The following is a 19,644-nucleotide window of genomic DNA, read 5'->3' as shown; positions in this document are numbered from 1 at the left end:
TTAACCAACTGAGCCACCCAGGTGCTCCTCAAAATTTTTATAACTAACATTTTCCTGCTTTTACTCCAACTGCCCTACTTCCTTCAGGCCATACTTCAGCCATGCTTTCCTCCAGGATTTGGCATGTATTACTTCATTTTCACAGAAGATGAAGTAAAATTCTATGAATACTCACTAACTCCCTACTCTTACGTGTTCATCAGGACTTTCCCCAGATACACTTCTTCCAGGAAACCTTCACAGACAACCCAAGTTTCTGCGCCCACAGCACGTGGTGCCCACCTCTATCAGATAAGTTATCGTCCCATAAGTAACAGCCTACTTACTTGGCTCTTTCTCCCTAGACTGGGAGTTCCCTGAGGGCAGAGATCTATCTTTATAGCCTTAGCACTTAGCATTATACCTCACACAGAGAAAATGTTTAATAAATAGCTGTTGAATAAACAAATGAATGAATTAGGTCAAATTAAGGCAGCTGCTTAGTTGCTATTTTAGTCTATTTTAGTGTGCTATTTTGGCTTTAGCCTTAAGAAATGCCATGCTTGGGGCGCCTGGGTGGCACAGAGGTTGGGCGTCTGCCTTCGGCTCAGGACGTGATCCCGGCGTTATGGGATCGAGCCCCACATCAGGCTCGTCTGCTGGGAGCCTGCTTCTTCCTCTCCCACTCCCCCTGCTTGTGTTCCCTCTCTCTCTGGCTGTCTCTATCTCTGTCTAATAAATAAATAAAATCTTAAAAAAAAAAAAAAAAGAAATGCCATGCTTATAATGTCCAAGGTCATTTTATTTAATAAAAATAGACAGCTGAAGGAGAGAAGGGGAGAAGCAGGTAAAAAAATAGAGATTCCAATCATAACTACTGATTGTCATCTTTCTTTTACGTTGTGTTACTTCGCTTTGAGTTTTAAGGCTTACAGTTTTAAGGAAAACTATTCTCATGGGATCTAGATACCCTAGAAATAATTTATCAAGTAAGTTAAGGTGCACCACCCTGGGTTTCCACTCTTTTGGGAGATTGGGAGAGGGGGACAACATGCTTCCATAAGAGAATCAGAGTCAGACTTAGGATCCCACACTCATAACCTGCTTCCCTGCCCCCACAAGCCAATTAATGCATACAGTGAGGAGGAAGAAAGTAGAAAGTACTTCCCAATTTTTAGGTCTTGAATACTAAGAAGTTCTTGAGGAAATAGAATTTTACAAATGTGAATGTCGTTACTTTCTGGTGCCAGGGTTTTATCTGAAGTCCACATCGTAGGGGCGCCTGGGTGGCTCAGTCGGTTAAAGTGTCTGCCCCGGGCTCAGGTCATGATCCCAAGGTTCTGGGACTGAGCTTCACATTGGGCTCCATGCTCAGTGGGGAGTCTGCTTCTCTCTCTGCCACCCGCACCCAGGCCCTGCTCACGCTCTCTCTCTTTCTCTCTCTCAAATAAATAAATAAAATCTTAAAAAAAAAATGAAGTCCACACCCTGATAATCCTCTCCCTTGATCTAATCAATTTGGAAAGTTACACTCTCCTGTTCAGTCCCTTTGTTTACAAATTCCTTGAATCATTCAACACTATCTATCCTCATAACTACCTCACAAGGTAGATATATGACTCTTATTTTTATAGTTGAGGTCAACTTGTATTATACAGACAGGAAAAGAATAACTTAAGAGTTTGAATAAATAGGATGCCTGGGTGGCTCAGTTGGTTTAGTCTGCCTTAGACTGAGGTCATGATCTTGGCGTTGGGCTCCCTGCTCAGTGGGGAGCCTGCTTCTCCTTCTGCCCCTCCTCCTGCTCGTGATCTCTCTCTCTCAAATAAATAAAAACTTTTTTTTTTAAAGATTTTATTTATTTATTTGACAGAGAGAGACAGCCAGCGAGAGAGGGAACACAAGCAGGGGGAGTGGGAGAGGAAGAAGCAGGCTCCCAGTGGAGAAGCCTGATGTGGGGCTCAATCCCAGAACGCCGGGATCACGCCCTGAGCCGAAGGCAGACGCTTAACGACTGCGCCACCCAGGCGCCCCGTATGTATTTATTTCTAAAGATTATTTATTTATTTATTTGCCAGAGAGAGCGCTAGAGAAAAGAGAGAGTGCGCAAGCAGGGGAGCAGCAGGCAGAGGGAGAAGCAGTCTTTCTGCTGAGTAAGGAGCCAGATGTGGGACTCGATCGCAGGACTCTGGGACCATGACCTGAGCCTTTGAGCCAGATGTGGGACTCGATCGCAGGACCCTGGGACCATGACCTGAGCCAAAGGCAGCCGCTTAACCAACTGAGCCACTCCAGCATCCCGAAGATTTACTTATTTATTTGAGAGAGAGAGCACACACAGCACGGGTGGGTCAAAGGGAAAGAACCTTAAGCAGACTCCCCGCTGAGTGCGGAGGCCAACACAGGGGCTAGGTCTCATGACCCTGAGATCATGACCTGAGCTGAAATCAAGAGTTGACACTTAACCGACTGAGCTGCCCAGGTACCCCTAGGCTGGTTATCTTTGCCTTAAACATAATTATTTAAAAGTTCCCTTCTGGGACGCCTGGGTGGCTCAGTTGGTTAAGCATCTGCCTTTGGCTCGAGTCATGATCCCAGGGTCCTGGGATTGAGAGTCCCATATCGGGCTCCCTGCTCAGCAGAGAGTCTGGTTTTCCCTCTGCCCCCCTCTCTCACGCTCTCTCTCAAATAAATAAATAAATAAATAAATAAATAAATAAAATCTTTAAAAAATAAATAAAAGTTCCCTTTTGTTAGAAGGGAAGAAGATAACTGGACATTCTCAATGCTCCACTTTGAAGTGATACTTGCCTCAGCTTCTTAAAAAAGAAGTTTTGAAAGTTATATACATAGGTTTCACTTAAGTTATGCAGCAGTCTTTTCTTTCCTTTTTTTTTTTTTTAAGATTTCATTCATTTATTTGACAGAGAGAGAGAGAGAGAGAGCACAAGCAGGGGCAGAGGGAGAGGGAGAAGCAGACTCCCCACTGAGCAGGGAGCCTGACGCAGGGCTTGATCCCAGGACCCTGGGATCAAGACCCAAGTAGAAGAAAGATGTTTAAATGACTGAGCCACCCAGGCGCTCCTGCAGCAGTCTTTTCTTATTGTTGTCCCAGATTTTGTATAATGAAGATCTCTGTCACCAAATCAAGTATAGTATTTCACGACTATAAGAATGATAATCGCTAGCAAAAGGATAACAGCAGCCAAAGCCATGATGGCTTTTATTTTGCATCCATGCCGCCACATTTCCTTTAAAGTTGTTTGGACCTGTTGCTGAAAGCAGTTGCATTATCCAATAAGCTTTTTATATCACATAGAGGATGGAGAGAAGAATTAAATGACTTAACAGGATTCTTTTATCTTTGTAATATTTTCTTGCATGACAGCAATAATTTCATCCACTTGATTCTGAACATGCTTAATTTCATCATTAATAGGTCCAAATCCTGGTCCAGATGGTCCCCTTAAAAAAAAAGTCCTCTCCTTCATCTGAATCATCTTTCAAAAGATTTCTCCTTTCACTTTTCACAGAACCAGTGACATCACCATCATTTAGGTGGTGCTTGAACTTGGGAGGCATGCTTTTTACTCAAGAAGTACTCTTCTGTTTCCCAGCAGAATAAGTATTCACCACCTGGTCTTCCGGGGAGCTCTAGGCAGTTTTTCAGGGTGGGCAGCATTGAGAGGGCAGGGGAAGGAGTGGGGAGTGCAGGAAGAAAGCAGGAAAGAGAGACAGTGGGCGCAGACCTGGTGCCCACTCTGTGGCAGCTACATGCCTAATCATTACAGTTTAAAAGAAACTAGAGACCAAGGTTGCTCAGAAGTAGCTATTTACAATTCCATCTATAATTCTAATGAGACAGACTTTGGGGTAAGCACCTGTTGCAGAACTACCTGGTAGCTACTTTATAGGAAGGCACTTACTTGCCAGATGACCCCAAATGCCTTATCTTGGCGGCACTGAAAGTGGCAGCAGTGACAGACTGCTGATCATCAGGCGTGCGTATGGAGTTCCAAACCAAAGAGAGTGGCTGTGGCACCGTTGGTGCTCAGGCCCCAACCAGGAGAAGCAGTTGTGTTGAAATGAAAGCCCTAGACTCAAAGTAGCAGACAGAGACTTCCAGAGCTGGAAGAGTTCTTTAGAGTTCTAAGGGCTGCTCCTCATTGTACTGACAGAAAAACAAAAGGAAATTTATTCTAAGTGTACAACGAATGAATGGCAAGCACAGAATGCTATGGAAGCATGTGACAAGGGCCCTTGCCCAGGCTGGGAGATGACGGGAAACTTCCCTTTAAGCTTAGACTTGAAGGATGAGTAGGCGTTAGCCAGGCGAAAGGGGTGGAGAAAGTGAGATGGGAACCCTGGCCGAGAAAACAGTAGTTGCCAAGACATTGAGGCAGACTGGTGAGTGTGAGGAACTAAACGTGCTCCGTGCTGATAAAGCACACGAAACAAGATGCGGAGAGGCACAAGATGAAGCTACAGAGGTTTCAGGCCACATTAAAGACTTTGATCTTTAGTCTAAAGGAAGCAGATCTTGGGCGCCTGGCTGGCTCAGTCGGTAGAGAATGTGAATCTTGATTTTGGGGTTGTGAATTCAAGCCCCACGCTGGCCACAGAACTTACTTAAAAATAAATAAATAAATGAAGTAGGTCTCAGGTTACATGTAGAGGTAAAGGGAGAGGTACAGAAAATAGAATCACCTCCTATGTCTCTAGCATATTCAGTATCTTGAGACCACAGACAACTTATATTCTGTAAGTGGTATCACTGACTTAATAGTGAACTAAATCAAAGTTAAAAGGCAGCTTGGTGTAGCACTGGCCGAAAGTCAGGGTTCCAGACTTCATCTTGCCATTACATATGGCACAATCCTTCCTCATGCCAGGTTCTTTGTTAGGAAACGAAGTATTGTCCTTCAAAGTTCCAGAGTTTTGTAGAGGTGCTTCAGGAAACTACAGGAAACCCAAATCAGAATAACCCCATGTTCTAGGGGTGCCTGGGTAGCGCAGTCGTTAAGCGTCTGCCTTCGGCTCAGGGCATGATCCCGGTGTTCCGGGATCGAGTCTCACATCGGGCTCCTCTGCTGGGAGCCTGCTTCTTCCTCTCCCACTCCCCTGCTGTGTTCCCTCTCTCGATGGCTGTCTCTCTGTCACATAAATAAATAAAATCTTAAAAAAAAAAAAAAAAAGAATAACCCCATGTTCTATGTTTTATGTCTTAGGCTTCTACGTAAGATTTCACTTAAAGAAAACATTCCACTGCCTAAAGAGAACACTGGAAAATGATTGCAATTTTTAATTTTAGATAATACATTAATTAATTAATTTTATTCAACAAATGTGGAGATTGATCATATTACCTACCTACTGCAGAATTATTAGGATTAGAAATGACTCAAAGTTCATTGCACGGTACTTGTCATACATTAGGCACTCATTAATTGATCACTATTATTGTTATTTTCATGGGCCAAGTACTGTGCTTGGTAAACAGGAACACAGAGTTGAAATAAACAGATGTTGCCCTTAGGAGCTCACAATCTAGGGAGGAAGACTACATGTTAAAAAACATTTTATAGTATAATGTGCTATACATAATAATGTAGGGAGCTGGTACAGAAGAGGATGCAATGAGCTGTCTAAGACAGTAGGAATATGATCAGGTTTCACAGGGATGGATGAAGCTGGTTGGCTCTGAAAGATGAGGAGAAACTTGCTAGGCAGAAGTAGGAAAAAGATATTTTAATTGAAGGGCTAGTGTCAACAAAGGCAAAGAGGTATGAAAAAAATTCCAGGATACAATGATAAAGGTTCAAGCTGGAGAGGCAGCCAGAGGTCTGGTCCTGAAAAGCCTTCTATGATGCTTAGATGTCATATTAAAGCATTTGGATTGGGGCGCCTGGGTGGCTCAGTCGGTTAAGCATCCAACTCTTGATTTCAGTTCAGGTCTTGATCTCAGGGTTATGAGTTCTAGCCCCGTGTTTAAAAAAAAAAAAAAAAAAGCATTTGGATTTTGTTTCTTAGGTGATAGAAAACCATTGGAAAGTTACTGTTTTATGGAAATACATAATGTGATATAAATGGCTTTGTATGTATTACCTAAGCCGGGCTGGAATTAGGTTATGCAAAATTCTCTTCTCTGAGTGGTTCTGAGGTAGCGGAGGCCACAGAGATATTTTATGTGACATTTAAAAGGCAGAAATAAAGCTACAGCCCCATTTGTAATGTTCTAAAGGTCAGCAGATGGTGGCACGTACTGTGGCAACTTCCTCATGATGTCACTGATATGCTAGCTCCCCTAGCGGGCATGGAATAATACCCAGACTTACAGACCCTCCAGACCCTATCAGGTATCCTCCCTCAGCTTATCTTGAGTCCTGAGCCAAGTACTGCGTCGTTCTGTGGGGAAGGATGCCAGCTTCCCCTGCAGGTCACCCACAGCAATGAGGCTGAAGGTCGTGAGAGATGTACGTGGCTTTCAGTTTGTCCTTGTGGGTCGCTGTTGGCTCTTGTTCCTGTCCACATCCAGCTTTCCTTTCTGACTGATGGTGTGGCAATCTCCCTCTGAACACTAGACACAGAAGCAATAGCATGCATACACTGCTCTACCAGTTTCCACAATTAAATAATAAATCCATATTCTATATCACTCATAGCAGTTCTATTTCTCTGACTGATGTAAAAATTGCTGCCAGAACTGGTCCTGGAGAGGAGCGTCTAGGCTGGCTCAGTTGGCAGAGCATGCAACTCTTGATCTCAGGGTCGTTGAGTTCAAGCCCCACACTGAGCATGGAGTCTCGTTAAAAAATAAAAATAAAAAGGAAGCGGTCCTGGAAGATCAGAACCTTAAGGATGGGTTTGTGAATTGATTTTGTATTACCTACAGTTAGTTCTCTGATTTGATTAGGTTTGTTTGTTTATTTATTTATTTGTCAGAGAGAGAGAATGGGAGGGAGAGAGAGGGAGTGCGAGTGCACAAGCAGAAGGAGCAGCAGGCAGAGGGAGAAGGAGGCTCCCCGCTGAGCAAAGAGTCTGATGCGGGACTCAATCCCAGGACCCTGGGATCATGACCTGAGCCAAAGGCAGACGCTTAACTGACTGAGCCACCCAGGTGACCCATTTTATTTTTTATTTATTAAGTAATCTCTACTGCCAACGTAGGGGCTCAAACTCATGACCCCAAGATCAGTAGTCTCATGCTCTACTGACTGAGCAGCCAGCTGCCCTGGTTCGGGTTATAAAGGTCTTTCTACTGATTGGATGACCCCCACCCAGATTAACCAGGAGAGTCTCCCTCACTTAAAATCAAGAGATTTTTTTTTTATATTAGCCACATCTGCAAAATACCTACAGAATAACACCTAGATTAACATTTAATTGAAAAACTGGGTACTAGAGCCTAGCCAAATTGATTTATAAAAATAACTATCACATAGACCGATGAGAACCTGTGTCTAACGTTAACATAGGAGTCAGCAAAGCCTTCCTAGACAGGATCACACAGCCACTCACCCTCCCTGTCACCCCACTCATCCTCCCTGTCACATCCCTGCCCAGAATGCTGGAACCTGCTGAGGTCTGGAATGTCCATGATCCTTCCCAAGATGTGTTCTAGATAGCAATCTGCTATCTGAGCCCCACTGACAAAGGGCTCCTACTTAAAGATAAGCCCAGGAAAGAGAGCTGTCTCTCCAGTTAATTCTTCTAAACTGCCTGGTCCATTATGTATGAAGAATTTAATAAACAAGATTTAAACACTCTATAGAAACTGGGTGAAAACTGACATATTAATTTGCGCTCCACTCAGTCCCCCTGACCTAGCTAATACGACCTTTTAGCAGGTCTGCCTTTCAGTCCTCAATTCTTCCAGGACACAAAGCAGTATTCCTACTGGCTTCAGATCCCAGTTTCAAGCTGATTATGGAGATGGCCAGAGGCAAGAGACCAGTTAAGGATCACTCGGGGGTTCATTTCTCAAAGCTTGGTTCCAGCTTTTGCATGGCTCGAGTTATAACAAATTCAAAAGTTATTACAAGCCAACCTGCTCAGGCACTCCCCACTCTTTGAGGTTCAACAGTTGAGTAAAAAAATTTCTCCGAAGTGACAAATATGTGCTAGGCACAGAACTGCGTTAGGTCTACAATACCGAATGCAACACAGATCTAATCTAGTAATCACTATATTTTTGTAAACCTTTAAAGACTTCCCTTTGCTTATATTGAATGCTTTCATATTATATTCTATGCTTCAGAGAAGCTAAGTGACCTAGTTATTTTGCTTTCCGTTCTCTGTGCCTTTGCTCATGTGGTTCCTTCTGGAATGACTGCCTCTACCTACCTGTACCCACTACTCCTAAAATATATAAATCCTTAAAGCTCTAGCCTCAAATGTCATTTTCTTCTTAAAATTTTTCCTGATTCTCCTAATCTAGTGAGTTTTTCCCCCTTCTAAATACTTACAAAATTTCATCAGAAAAATCTCTTACAGTACTAATGTACTATCCTACATGGTGTGTAACTACCACCTCTTTCCAGGAAGGATGATTTGAGACTAGATCATCATATTAGCATAATGTCCAGAATAGTCCCTTATAAGGCAGGCACAAAATAATACTTATTCAATGTCCTAAAAGAGTATACATTCTGATAAGAGATACAGACTCATTAAAAACAAATGTTGGGAGACTTCGGGAAAGTCCTGATGAGTTTGGGTGTACTTCAGAATATTCCTGATAGGTCCAGGGGAGTTGGCAAGATTAGGTGCACAGCAGGGAATGGGAAGATGGGGTAGGAATGGGATGGACTGCTGAATAAGACAGCTAGTCCCACTATAGCAGTTATGCCTCTGACAGGGTAGCGGCCGAGGATCTCCTTCTCTCAACCCCGCTCTCACATATCAGCTTTAGAGAGACAGGCTGGATGGACCCTTAAGGGCTGCCTTACATGAAAAATCACTCGTATAACCTTAACGTGTTCTCAGTTTTTCCAAAATTAAAATATCATTTTTCAAGCCTCCCTTCTCCCTTTGGTCCTTTCTCTCTCCTATCTTTCACAGCCAAATTTCTCAAAAGCATTGTCCAATGTGCTACCACCGTTTCATCATCTTCCACTCTCCCCACTTCAATAAGATGGCTTCCATTTTAGTAAAACACAGTGATCATTTTTAAATTATGATCTTATCTAACCTCATATCGACACTACTGCAACTTCTTCCCTCTGGCTCCTGTAATGTTATGTTCTCTTGGTTTTCCTTTTCTCTTCCACTCTCTGCTCTAAGTTTCCTTTGGAAGCTCATGATCCTCTAGCTGGCCCAAGCTTGTTCTTTTTTTTTTTTTTTTTTTAAAGATTTTATTTATTTATTTGACAGAGAGAGACAGCCAGCGAGACAGGGAACACAAGCAGGGGGAGTGGGAGAGGAAGAAGCAGGCTCCCAGCAGAGGAGCCCGACGCGGGGCTCGATCCCAGAATGTTGGGATCACGCCCTGAGCTGAAGGCAGATGCCTAACGACTGCGCCACCCAGGTGCCCCATGTCATTCTCCTACTTAAAACCTTTTGGTAGTAAGGACTGTAGTAGATCATTTTCTAAATGATTCAAAATTATCCCCCTCCCTGTATTCACATCCCATTGTAAAGTGACTTTGCAGCAACTCCCATCAAGAAGTAGAGTTTATTTTCCCATCCCATGACTTTGGGCTGGACTTGTGACTGCTTTGGCCAAAAGAATGTGGTAGGAATGATGGTGTTTCAGCCCTTTCCCCAATATACAAAATTAAAGGGTCTCACTCAATTCTACCCATAAAAATTCCATGCCAGAATACCTTCAAACACAAGATGACACTCTGGAACTATTAATGTCCTCTTCCAACAAATTCACTGGGTTCTTACTATATGTTAGGCCATGTATTAGATACTAGGGTTACAAAGACAAAAATACAATTATTGTCTTCATATAACTTATAGTCCAAAGTAATAAAGGATTATAGACATTATCTAGAAATCTCTACAGTATACGGGAGATCACAAAGGAAAAAGTCAATTTTGCCTAGTGCACAGAGGGTCAGGAGAAGTTTCATGGAGAAGTAATGTATGAACTTAGTCTTGAAAGAAGAGCAGACATTTAGCCAGGGAGAGAAGGGTGACTGGCTGAAGGAATGCTAGGCATGGTGAGAACAAAAGGACAGAGGTGTGAAAAAGAACTATAAGAACTACAGAGAACTACAAGCAAGTCTCCATTGCTATAGGGTAGAGTGTTGAATAGGGGTTGCAGTGGGGAATGGTGAGATATAAGGCTGAAAAGGGTATGCATGGTTAGACGACTAAGGGCCTTTAGGAATCCGTACCTTATTTTACAAGCTATGTGTTTACAGGTGGGAAAGTAACGGTAGAAAGCAAAGTTGAAAATTTGGGAGAGTGTGAGAAAAACTCATAGAGCAAAGTTCCAGGGGAAACAGAGGAGAACGGGGTAAAAGGCATAAGTGAAGGGATCAGGAAACTTCTTCCTCTAAGCCTGGAAAAAAGAAAGTGAAAGTGGGTCTAAATAAAGATAAAATTATGGGAAGGGATAGTATGCTTGGGAAATCAATATCTGTTAGCCAGGATTTTCTTGTAGGAAGAGGTAAGTAAAAGGTATTTGTGCCTTATCTTTTCTAAGATAGGAAGGTGGTGATGGTTGAGAATCACTGCTAAGAGAAGTGGAAGGTTTGGCCCAGGAGAAGTGTAAGGATGCAGAGTGTAAGAATGCAGAGCAGCTAAGATTGGAACCATGAATTTACAGTGATGCCAGTTTACAACACTGCATAATATTTTTCCTGAAGACTTGAATAAAACAGATGTAGGAACAGACAAAATAGATGTTAGAGTAATCCAAATTGAGGGTTATCAGGGCAGATATAGCAAAAACACAAGAGTGAGGATGGAGGGAAATGCCTGAAGTCACACACCACAGGGTCTAGACTAGATAAAGGAGGAAATGAGGGAGAGAAAGAGGAAAAAGAGAAAGAGGGAGAGAGCGAGGGAGGGAATTGAGGAACTGAAAGATATATAGAAACTGAAATGAAGGAAACAGATTTCTAGGTAAGGATGGCAGATTAAACACAGGCATTAAGCCCTATTCCTTTTTTTAAGATTTTTAAAATTTGTTTGAGAGAGAGAGCGTGAGAGCATGAGCAGCGGGGAGCGGCAGAGGGAAAGGGAGAAGCAGACTCCCTGCAGAGCAGGGAGCCAGCCAACATGGGGCGTGGGGCTTGGGGCTCGATCCCAGGATCCCAGAATCCTAAGATCCCAAGATCCCAGGACCACGACCTGAACCGAAGGCAGATGCTTAACCAACTGAGCCACCCAGGCGCCCCAGCCCTGTTCCTTTTGCAAAGCGCATTAAAGTGACAGTAAAGGGTTTCTGTTGTTGTCCTCATTGTTTTTTGAAAGGGTATAAACTCCAAGGACAAAGATGAGGAGAGGAGAGCGAAACAATTTGGAAGCTGGAAAGCAGAAGGATGGTGGTGGGGGATTCAGCACATCTAAGAAAGCTGAATCCCAAGCCAGCCATAAGAAAAGCTGAGGCGCAGCCTGATTTGTCCTGCAGAAGCCCTGAAATGGTCAGGAACACACAGCACAGCTTTTACCCACCTGGAAAGGAGACTGGAAGATTTTTCTCTCAAGTCTGTGGCCAGTCCAAAAGAAAAGGCTTAAGGACACAGACATGAGAGTTCTTTTACAAATAACCTACCTATATCACTTTATAGATGTGGGAGTTAAAAGTAAAGAGGAATAAGAAAAAGAGTCTCAATGCCTAGGCTGGCCAAAATACCCTTGGGAAAGTTTCTTGATTCTGATGTCCACGAATCCCTCTGCAACCCTCCCCACAAAAAGCTGCAAATTAGAGAAGTACTTTAGGAATTATGGCTGGTTAGTAGCATTGGGGATACTAATTTAGATAAATAGTATTTCAAGACTTTCCATACCTTTGGGAAAATAATCAAGAGCATAAACCCATTTCTCATTATCTGGAGTCCCAGAAATATAGATCTGGCCATGCATGATCATTGAGGTTTTGACTTAAGTCCTTTTCTTCCCAGATATACATGTCTAAACTTAAACAAGACGAATGTGTAAACATTTATTCCATTTTAAAAGATATCCTTTAGAAGCTTGTTTTAATATTATCATTACCCTTCCAGTGAAAAACCTTGACTAGTACTCAAAAGAAAACAACATAACACTGGAGAAAAGCTACATGACTTTCTTATTAAATATTTGGCACAAATACCTTTTACTTATGAATTATTAAAAACACATGTCTTTCAGAAATAATACAGGAATTTTAGAGCTGGGGTGGGAGGTGTCTTTAAAGAAAAACTAAGCCAATTTCAGTTAGGGAAACTGAGGTTTAGAGAAGCAAAGTTATTTGCTCAAGGTCATATGGCTGGTTTGTCTCAAAACTAAATTCCAAAAACTCTCAACTTTAATTGCCAGAACACGTTCTTTCTACCAGCAACACACTCTTCCACTACTTGTAATGCCTCTCTAAGTCATGAACACATCAATTTGACATGTAGGAAAGGCGTGGTGCTGTCTTCAAATCTACTGAGGTTGTAGAATTGGTGGCACTGGAGTGAAGTTGCCAGCACCGTCTGATGACTAAACAGCTAGCTGGTGAGCCTGCTGTGCACCTGACCACAGGGATAGCAGGAATCCTGCTCCAGCAAATGTCTTATGATATTTCCCTTTCCAGAACCAAATATGCCTGAGGGCCTCAAAATGGAACGCTCTCTTTGCAATCAAGGGAACACTTCATCTTCTCTCAGAAAGGGAGAAAACAAAGGAGATGTACATTCCATTAGCACTGTTTCTTTCTCCTACAAGCAGTATGAAAAGTTAGAAAACTTTAAAACAAGAGGTTTCAGGCTCTCCTATATACACAAAGGCCTTTTCCAAGATAACTTTGGTGTCTGCCCAATAGAAACTAGCCCCTGCCTTTGGAAATTCAGTAAAAAAAAAAAAAAAAAAAAAAAAAAGATAGGAAGTATCGTATTCTCATATTCAAAAGTGCTTGAAAATCTGAATTTAATTAGTTTTTACCCACCATCTCACTGAGGCCAGGAGGAGCACAATACCCCAGAGGGTCATAGGAATGGGGGCAAGAACATTTTTACTGCTCATTTATCTAGCCAGCTGCCCTATTATAACTAAACCAAAGATCCTGAATCATTGGAGCGTAGATTACAGGTTAGAAGACTGGAGGGAAAAAAATCTGCCAACAACCAAAAATGTAATCTAGCTCCAGGAAACCGGTGTTAATGGTGTTAATGACCCCAGTGCTTACCCAAGGCCCCCAACTCAGCAGCTATGAGGGAAAAATACATCTCCATCTGCTCTTCATTTTCACCTTACATCAGGCTATTTGCTTTTTCTTTGCTCCTATCATGCCCAAACCTTGCTCTCTTTGGCAGAGACCAGTAGGATGAGGCATTTACTAACAGTCCACCATATGGAGCCATCAGCTAGTTCCCAGGGAGGTGAAAGAGAAAGCAGGAGACAGTCTCCGCCCTCTAGTTGTAATTACAGAAACATATGACTAGCTTCTAAGAACTTCATGTCTTAGCCCGCCAACTCTAATATAGAGCAAAGCATAAACATCAGTGCTTGATGGATGCATAAATGAGTCAGGTCCCTTGTTTCACATCATAATAGATAATCACAGTTAGTTCTTTCTGCATTCCAAAGGACACAATCCCTTGACTCTTTGGAGTCTTGTGAATTTAGCAAAGCAAGACTGTGATAACTCTGTTAAGTCTTACACCTTAAATCTCTCCTGCATACTGCTGTCAGATTATCTTTCCAGAATCCTGAATTTGAATAATTTCCCTTCTCAAAAAGTCTTCAGTAATTCCCCAGTGTTCAAGGCCCTCTGTTATCCTACCAACTTAACTTCCCAGCCTTATCTCCTAGTATTCCCCAACAGGGACCCTCAATTTGGGTCAGACTGTACTTAAACAAATCTTGCATACCCTCTCTCCACACATTTGCTCACAGGATTCTCCTCACACAGGATCCAGCTTCCTATGTCCCCTTCCATACCTGATCTCTATCCATCCTTCAGGTTCAAATTATTCTTTTACATTTTCTTGACCACCTTAGCCCCTAGGGACTGCGACCTCCTCTAAATTCTTAGAACACTGCTGGCCATAATTGTTCAGTATCCGAATTGTTTGTTAACCTTTTTTTTTTTTTAAAGATTTATTTATTTTAGAGAAAGAGAGAGAGAGCATTTGCGCATAAGTATGTGAGTGGGGGGAGGCGCAGAGGGAGAGAATCTTCAAGCAGATTCCCCGCTGAACATGGAGCCCACTGACACGGAGCCTGATCTCATGACCCATGATAATGACCTGAGCCGAAACCAAGAGCCGGACGCTCAACCGCTCAACTGACTGAGCCACCCAGACATCCCTGTTTGTTAGCCTTTAGTATGCATAATCTTATCTTCCACTGAAGTGAATAAATTCTTTGAGATGGTCTCCTGACTCAAGGATCCCCTTAAATACTAAAACAGTTATTTGACCAGAGGAGGAAACTTGATAAACATTTGCCGGCTGAACAATGTGTTCCTGAAAAATAGAAAGGATGAGTTAATGCAAAAGGCCCAGCTTTATCTTTAATTAGATAAAGGATATGAAACAAAACCTTCTTCCTTTGGCTTTCAGCATCATTATCGGAAATACAGGTAACTGGACTAAATGACATTCCAGCTGTGGCAGTCTATGATATGATCTTACAACTGAGATCATATTTTCAATGCATTAAGAGATATTATTCAATTTTATCTTATGGTGAGCTTTTCTAAAATACAAAGAACCCTTGTTTCCTAAAAATTTGATTTTGATAAATGAACTTAGAAAAAAAAGAAAAAATCCATATCAAACCCCTTCTTTTTTGTATAGAAAGAATTCCAGATCCAGTCAGCTATCTCCTGACTAAGAAATAAGCTGTGTTGGGGCGCCTGGGTGGCACAGCGGTTAAGCGTCTGCCTTTGGCTCAGGGCGTGATCTCGGCGTTATGGGATTGAGGCCCACATCAGGCTCTTCCGCTATGAGCCTGCTTCTTCCTCTCCCACTCCCCCTGCTTGTGTTCCCTCTCTCACTGGCTGTCTCTATCTCTGTCGAATAAATAAATAAAATCTTAAAAAAAAAAAAAAAGAAAGAAGCTGTGTTAACAAGGTACCATCATAACTATTCTTTATAGAGAAAAAAAAAAAAAAAGAACTCCAGTGGGGCTGGCAAACTACAGCCTGCCAGTTGGATGGCCCTGATGTCTGTTTTTGTAGATAAAGTTTTACTGGAACACAGCCACGCTCATTTGTTACATATCTTAGGATGCTTTTGTGCTAAAACAGCAGAGTTGAATAAATGTAACACCATATGGTCTGCAAAGTCTAAAATATTTACAATTTACCCTTACAGAAAAAGTCTGCCACTCCTTGTTTTATACCATAATATTCATCACAAAGTGCCAAAGCCCTAGATTACAGACCCTTAATCACAACTGGTCACTAGGTGATTTCCCACTAATTTATTTAACAAATATTTATTGGGATTTTTTATTTCTAACTAAATTTTCATTCAATTTCCTCATCTGTAAAATAGCATATGATAGTATCTACTTCATAGGGTTATTGTAAGGATTATATAAAGCCTTTAACACAATGCCTGACACAAAATTTGAAAAATGATAGCAACTATCATCATCATTATCACCACCACCACCTCCATCATCCTTGCCTGATGTCCTAGGAAAAGCAGGCTCTCTCTGATGGCCATGACCACCTAAGTGAAAGGAGAGAACCCCAGCCTCCCTGAGGCTTGACTTCATACTTAGGAAAGAGCTTTATTTTGACAGCACTCAGATTAGCCACAAAAAAATAGGGAATGCTCTTTTGATACAAAATGGCAGTTGGCCCCACAAGTCCTCTGACACCAGATATATCAAGAAGTCACTATCTTTTTCAGAGTTTATCAGGAAAACAAATACGATTTGAATTTACGAACACCTCCTTGAGAAATTAGAGCTTGTTTGCAGCCCCGAATGCAAGCAACATTATAAGACAACGTGAAATTAAATGATGCTATTGACTTATCACCACCTCCTAAATCAACCATCTACCCAAATTTGGTAACAAACCAATTTTTTCACTTGTGAGAACTATAATTTTTAAAAAGCCGAACAGCCTAAAAAATTTGTATATTTTTTTCTAATTCAATCCAACAAGTAAATGGTGGGAGACTACTTTTCTCTGTGTTGGTCATACCTCTCCAATATGCACAGAAGTTGTCTGAGGAAGTAAGTATGTTTTACGTTCTTTTGGGGATCCTTCAAAATTCTGAATAATGAAATCTAAATAATTCATTGGTGGAAAAAAAGACAAATTAAAATCAAGTGCCAACAGCAAGTGATAAATAATGGATACCTAAAATGTGATGTATATCCATACAACAGAATATTATTCAACAATAAAAAGGAACGAGGTACTGACATAAGCTACAATACAAATAAACCTTGGAAACATTATGCTAAGTGAAAGTAACCAACCACAAAAGTCCACATATTATGATTATATTTATATGAAAATGTCCAGAATAGGCAAATATATATAGATATAAAGTAGATTAGGTTGCCTAGGATGGGAGGGGAGGATTGGAGAAAAATAGGGAGTGACTTAATGGGTATTGAGTTTCCTATTGGGGTAGTAAAAATGCTCTAAAAAATTGATTGTGGTGATGGTTGTATAACTCTATGAATATATTAAAAACCACTGAACTGTCACTTTAAGTGGGTGAATTCTATGTTTATAGCTCCATAAAGCTGTTATATTTTAAAAAAGAAAAAACAGGGGCACCTGGGTAGCTGTCAGTTAAGCGTCCAACTCTTGATTTAGGCTCAGGTAATGATAAAAGGGTTGTGAGATCCAGCCCTGTCTTGGGCTCCATGCTGGGCAGGGAATCTACCTAAATTCTCTTTCCCTCTCCTTCTGCCCCACCCCATTCCCTCTTACACTCTCCCTCTAAAAAAGAAATAAGTAAAAAAGAAAAAGAAAAAAAGAAAAAAAATCACACCTTAAGCTTATACAATGTTACATGCCAAGTTTATGCAATAAAAATAAAAAAATAAATTTTTAAAAGGAAAAATCAAGTGCTAGGACTAAGATTTTTAAAGCTGAAAAGAGAGTTGCTCTCATCCTAACAAGAAAAAACTCAATAATCTACAAAATCATAACTTTTCTTGAACTCATCGTGAGGCAACTAAGTAGCCAGAACTCTAAGGAAAGATGAGAGCCTCCAAGGAGAGAGGAGACATCAACACCAGCGCACCCAGGGTACAGCACGGAAGGAAGTAGCTGCCATGTAAGTGGGTAAGAAGGATTAGTCAAAATTCTTCATAAATTTCTAAAGGTTGAGTATGAGCTGACATGAGAGGATACCATCCCAGGAACCACAGACACATACAGTATTTGCACCTATTTTTCTCAAATACACAGAACTGTATACTACAAAGAGTAATCCTGGGGCACCTGGGTGGCACAGCGGTTAAGCATCTGCCTTCGGCTCAGGGCGTGATCCCGGCGTTCTGGGATCGAGCCCCACATCAGGGTCCTCCGCTATGAGCCTGCTTCTTCCTCTCCCACTCCCCCTGCTTGTGTTCCCTCTCTCGCTGGCTGTCTCTATCTCTGTAGAATAAATAAATAAAATCTTTGAAAAAAAACAAAACAAAGAGTAATCTTTACTGTATATAAATGACACCTCAATGAACTTAAAAAAAAAAATCAAGCTCTAGGTAATTAGAAACAATCTAAATATCCAGCACTGGGTGTGTTTAGATAAATGATGGGATATATTCATATGACAGATAATTATACAGCTATTGAAAACCATGTTAAAAAACTAAGAGGATTGTGATAGTCCAGATAATGGCCCCTCAAAGATGTCCACTTTGGAACCTGTGAATGTATTACCTTATATGGCAAAAGGGACTTTGCAGGCACAGTTAAGGTTCTTGAGATGGACAGGTTATCTTAGATTATCCTGGTGGGCCCAATGTAATTAGCAGGGTATTTATTAGAGGAAGACAAATAGTTGACTAAGTACTTTTTTTTTTTTAAAGATTTTATTTATTTGAGAGAGAGTGTGCATGCATGAGTGTGGAGGAGGGGCAGAGGGAAAGGGAGAAGCAGACAACCCCACCCCCAGTAGGGAGCCCAATGCAGGGCTTGATCCCAGAACCATGAGATCATCACCTGAGCCAAAGGCAGACACTTAACCAACTGAGCCACCCAGGTGCCCCACTAAGTACTTTTTTAACTGATAGGTCATTTAATTCTCCATAATCATCTAGCCCTGAGTGCTCAAATACCAGTCATATCATTGGGTCCGACTGCAACACCACAATCTAGGGGGCTGCCATTTGAACACTCCAGAGTTTACTTGGTTCTGCAAACATGTCTATGGTGTTGGACAGATGCCGCCTGCACTAGTTGGAGCCTTCTCCTTGAGCTACGGAAATGGCCTGCAGCCCTGAAGAATGAGAATCAGCTCTAAGCAGAAGTTTCAGGTGTTTGATTCACTTTCATTATGCTTCCATTTACTCCTGGGGTGCTGGAAAATTCCTTTAGACTCTGATAGAACAAATGACTATCCCTTCATCAAATATTTACAGAGAGGAGAGCAGCACTATTGGGCCACAAACTGGTGAGTTGAACAGGAGTGTTTTGTTTTTTTTTTAAAAGATTTTATTTATTTATGTGACAGAGAGACAGCCAGCGAGAGAGGCAACACAGCAGGGGAGTGGGAGAGGAAGAAGCAGGCTCCCAGCGGAGGAGCCCGATGTGGGACTCGATCCCAGAACGCCGGGATCACGCCCTGAGCCGAAGGCAGACGCTTAACGACTGCGCTACCCAGGTGCCCCTGGAGTGGGTTTTGAACGTTGGTACATTACCATCATCCAAGAAGCTTTTTAAAAATGCCCATCCTATGCCAGACCAATTAAATAGGAATCTCTAGGGGTGGGGGTCAGCAGCCATCAACATTTAAAAAAATGTTCCCCAGGGTTGAGAACTATTGGTCTTGTGAGAAGAGCAGACAAGAAATCAGTGTTTACATCAGTGAAGGTGAAAAGACTCTGATTGAATAGATATATATATTTTTTGGTACATCTCAGGAGTCGTAAGAGGCATGCATGTTATTACATAACATTCATCACAGATTTTATGCATGCAGAGGCCAATGCATCAGGTTTGCTTCCTAAGAAAGAAAACAATTTAATAATCCAGCCTAATTCTACAATTGTGAAAATGATTATCCTGAGGGTGAGAAAATTTGCTTTACCAGGTGGTAGCGAACCACGAGGAAAACGATTACTATGTGTTAAAGGCTGGATTCCCAAGAAGTGGGCTGAGACAGTATTTGGGGGACAAGATGTTTATTAGGGATCGATACCTGCGAAAGGAAGAGGAGGAAGCAAGATGGGGCAGAGGCTCTCTTATCTTCCTTTGTGTCTCCAACACACTAACTGAGAACTGCAGGTTCAACAAAGCCTCAGCCAACCCAGCAGGGAGTTCTGGAGCAAGTGTTGCCTATCAGGGTGACTGGGCCTTTGCACCCATCTCTCATTTAG

At 41.8% G+C, this 19,644-nt stretch overlaps 1 protein-coding gene and 1 pseudogene across 2 annotated transcripts in view; both read right to left on the bottom strand.

Annotated features, from left to right (window-relative positions):
• The window catches only part of EIF2B3 (eukaryotic translation initiation factor 2B subunit gamma), a 116,579-nt gene that overhangs the window by 39,125 nt on the left and 57,810 nt on the right, over window positions 1-19,644 (bottom strand). The gene's annotated exons all lie outside the window — the stretch shown is intronic.
• On the bottom strand, window positions 2,926-17,712 carry LOC113254754 (vesicle-associated membrane protein 4-like; annotated as a pseudogene).

This window comes from Ursus arctos, unplaced genomic scaffold (genome assembly GCF_023065955.2).
Source record: "Ursus arctos isolate Adak ecotype North America unplaced genomic scaffold, UrsArc2.0 scaffold_12, whole genome shotgun sequence".
NCBI lineage: Eukaryota > Metazoa > Chordata > Mammalia > Carnivora > Ursidae > Ursus > Ursus arctos.
The sequence above is the reverse complement of the archived record's forward strand: the minus strand, read 5'-3'. Positions and strand labels throughout refer to the sequence as shown.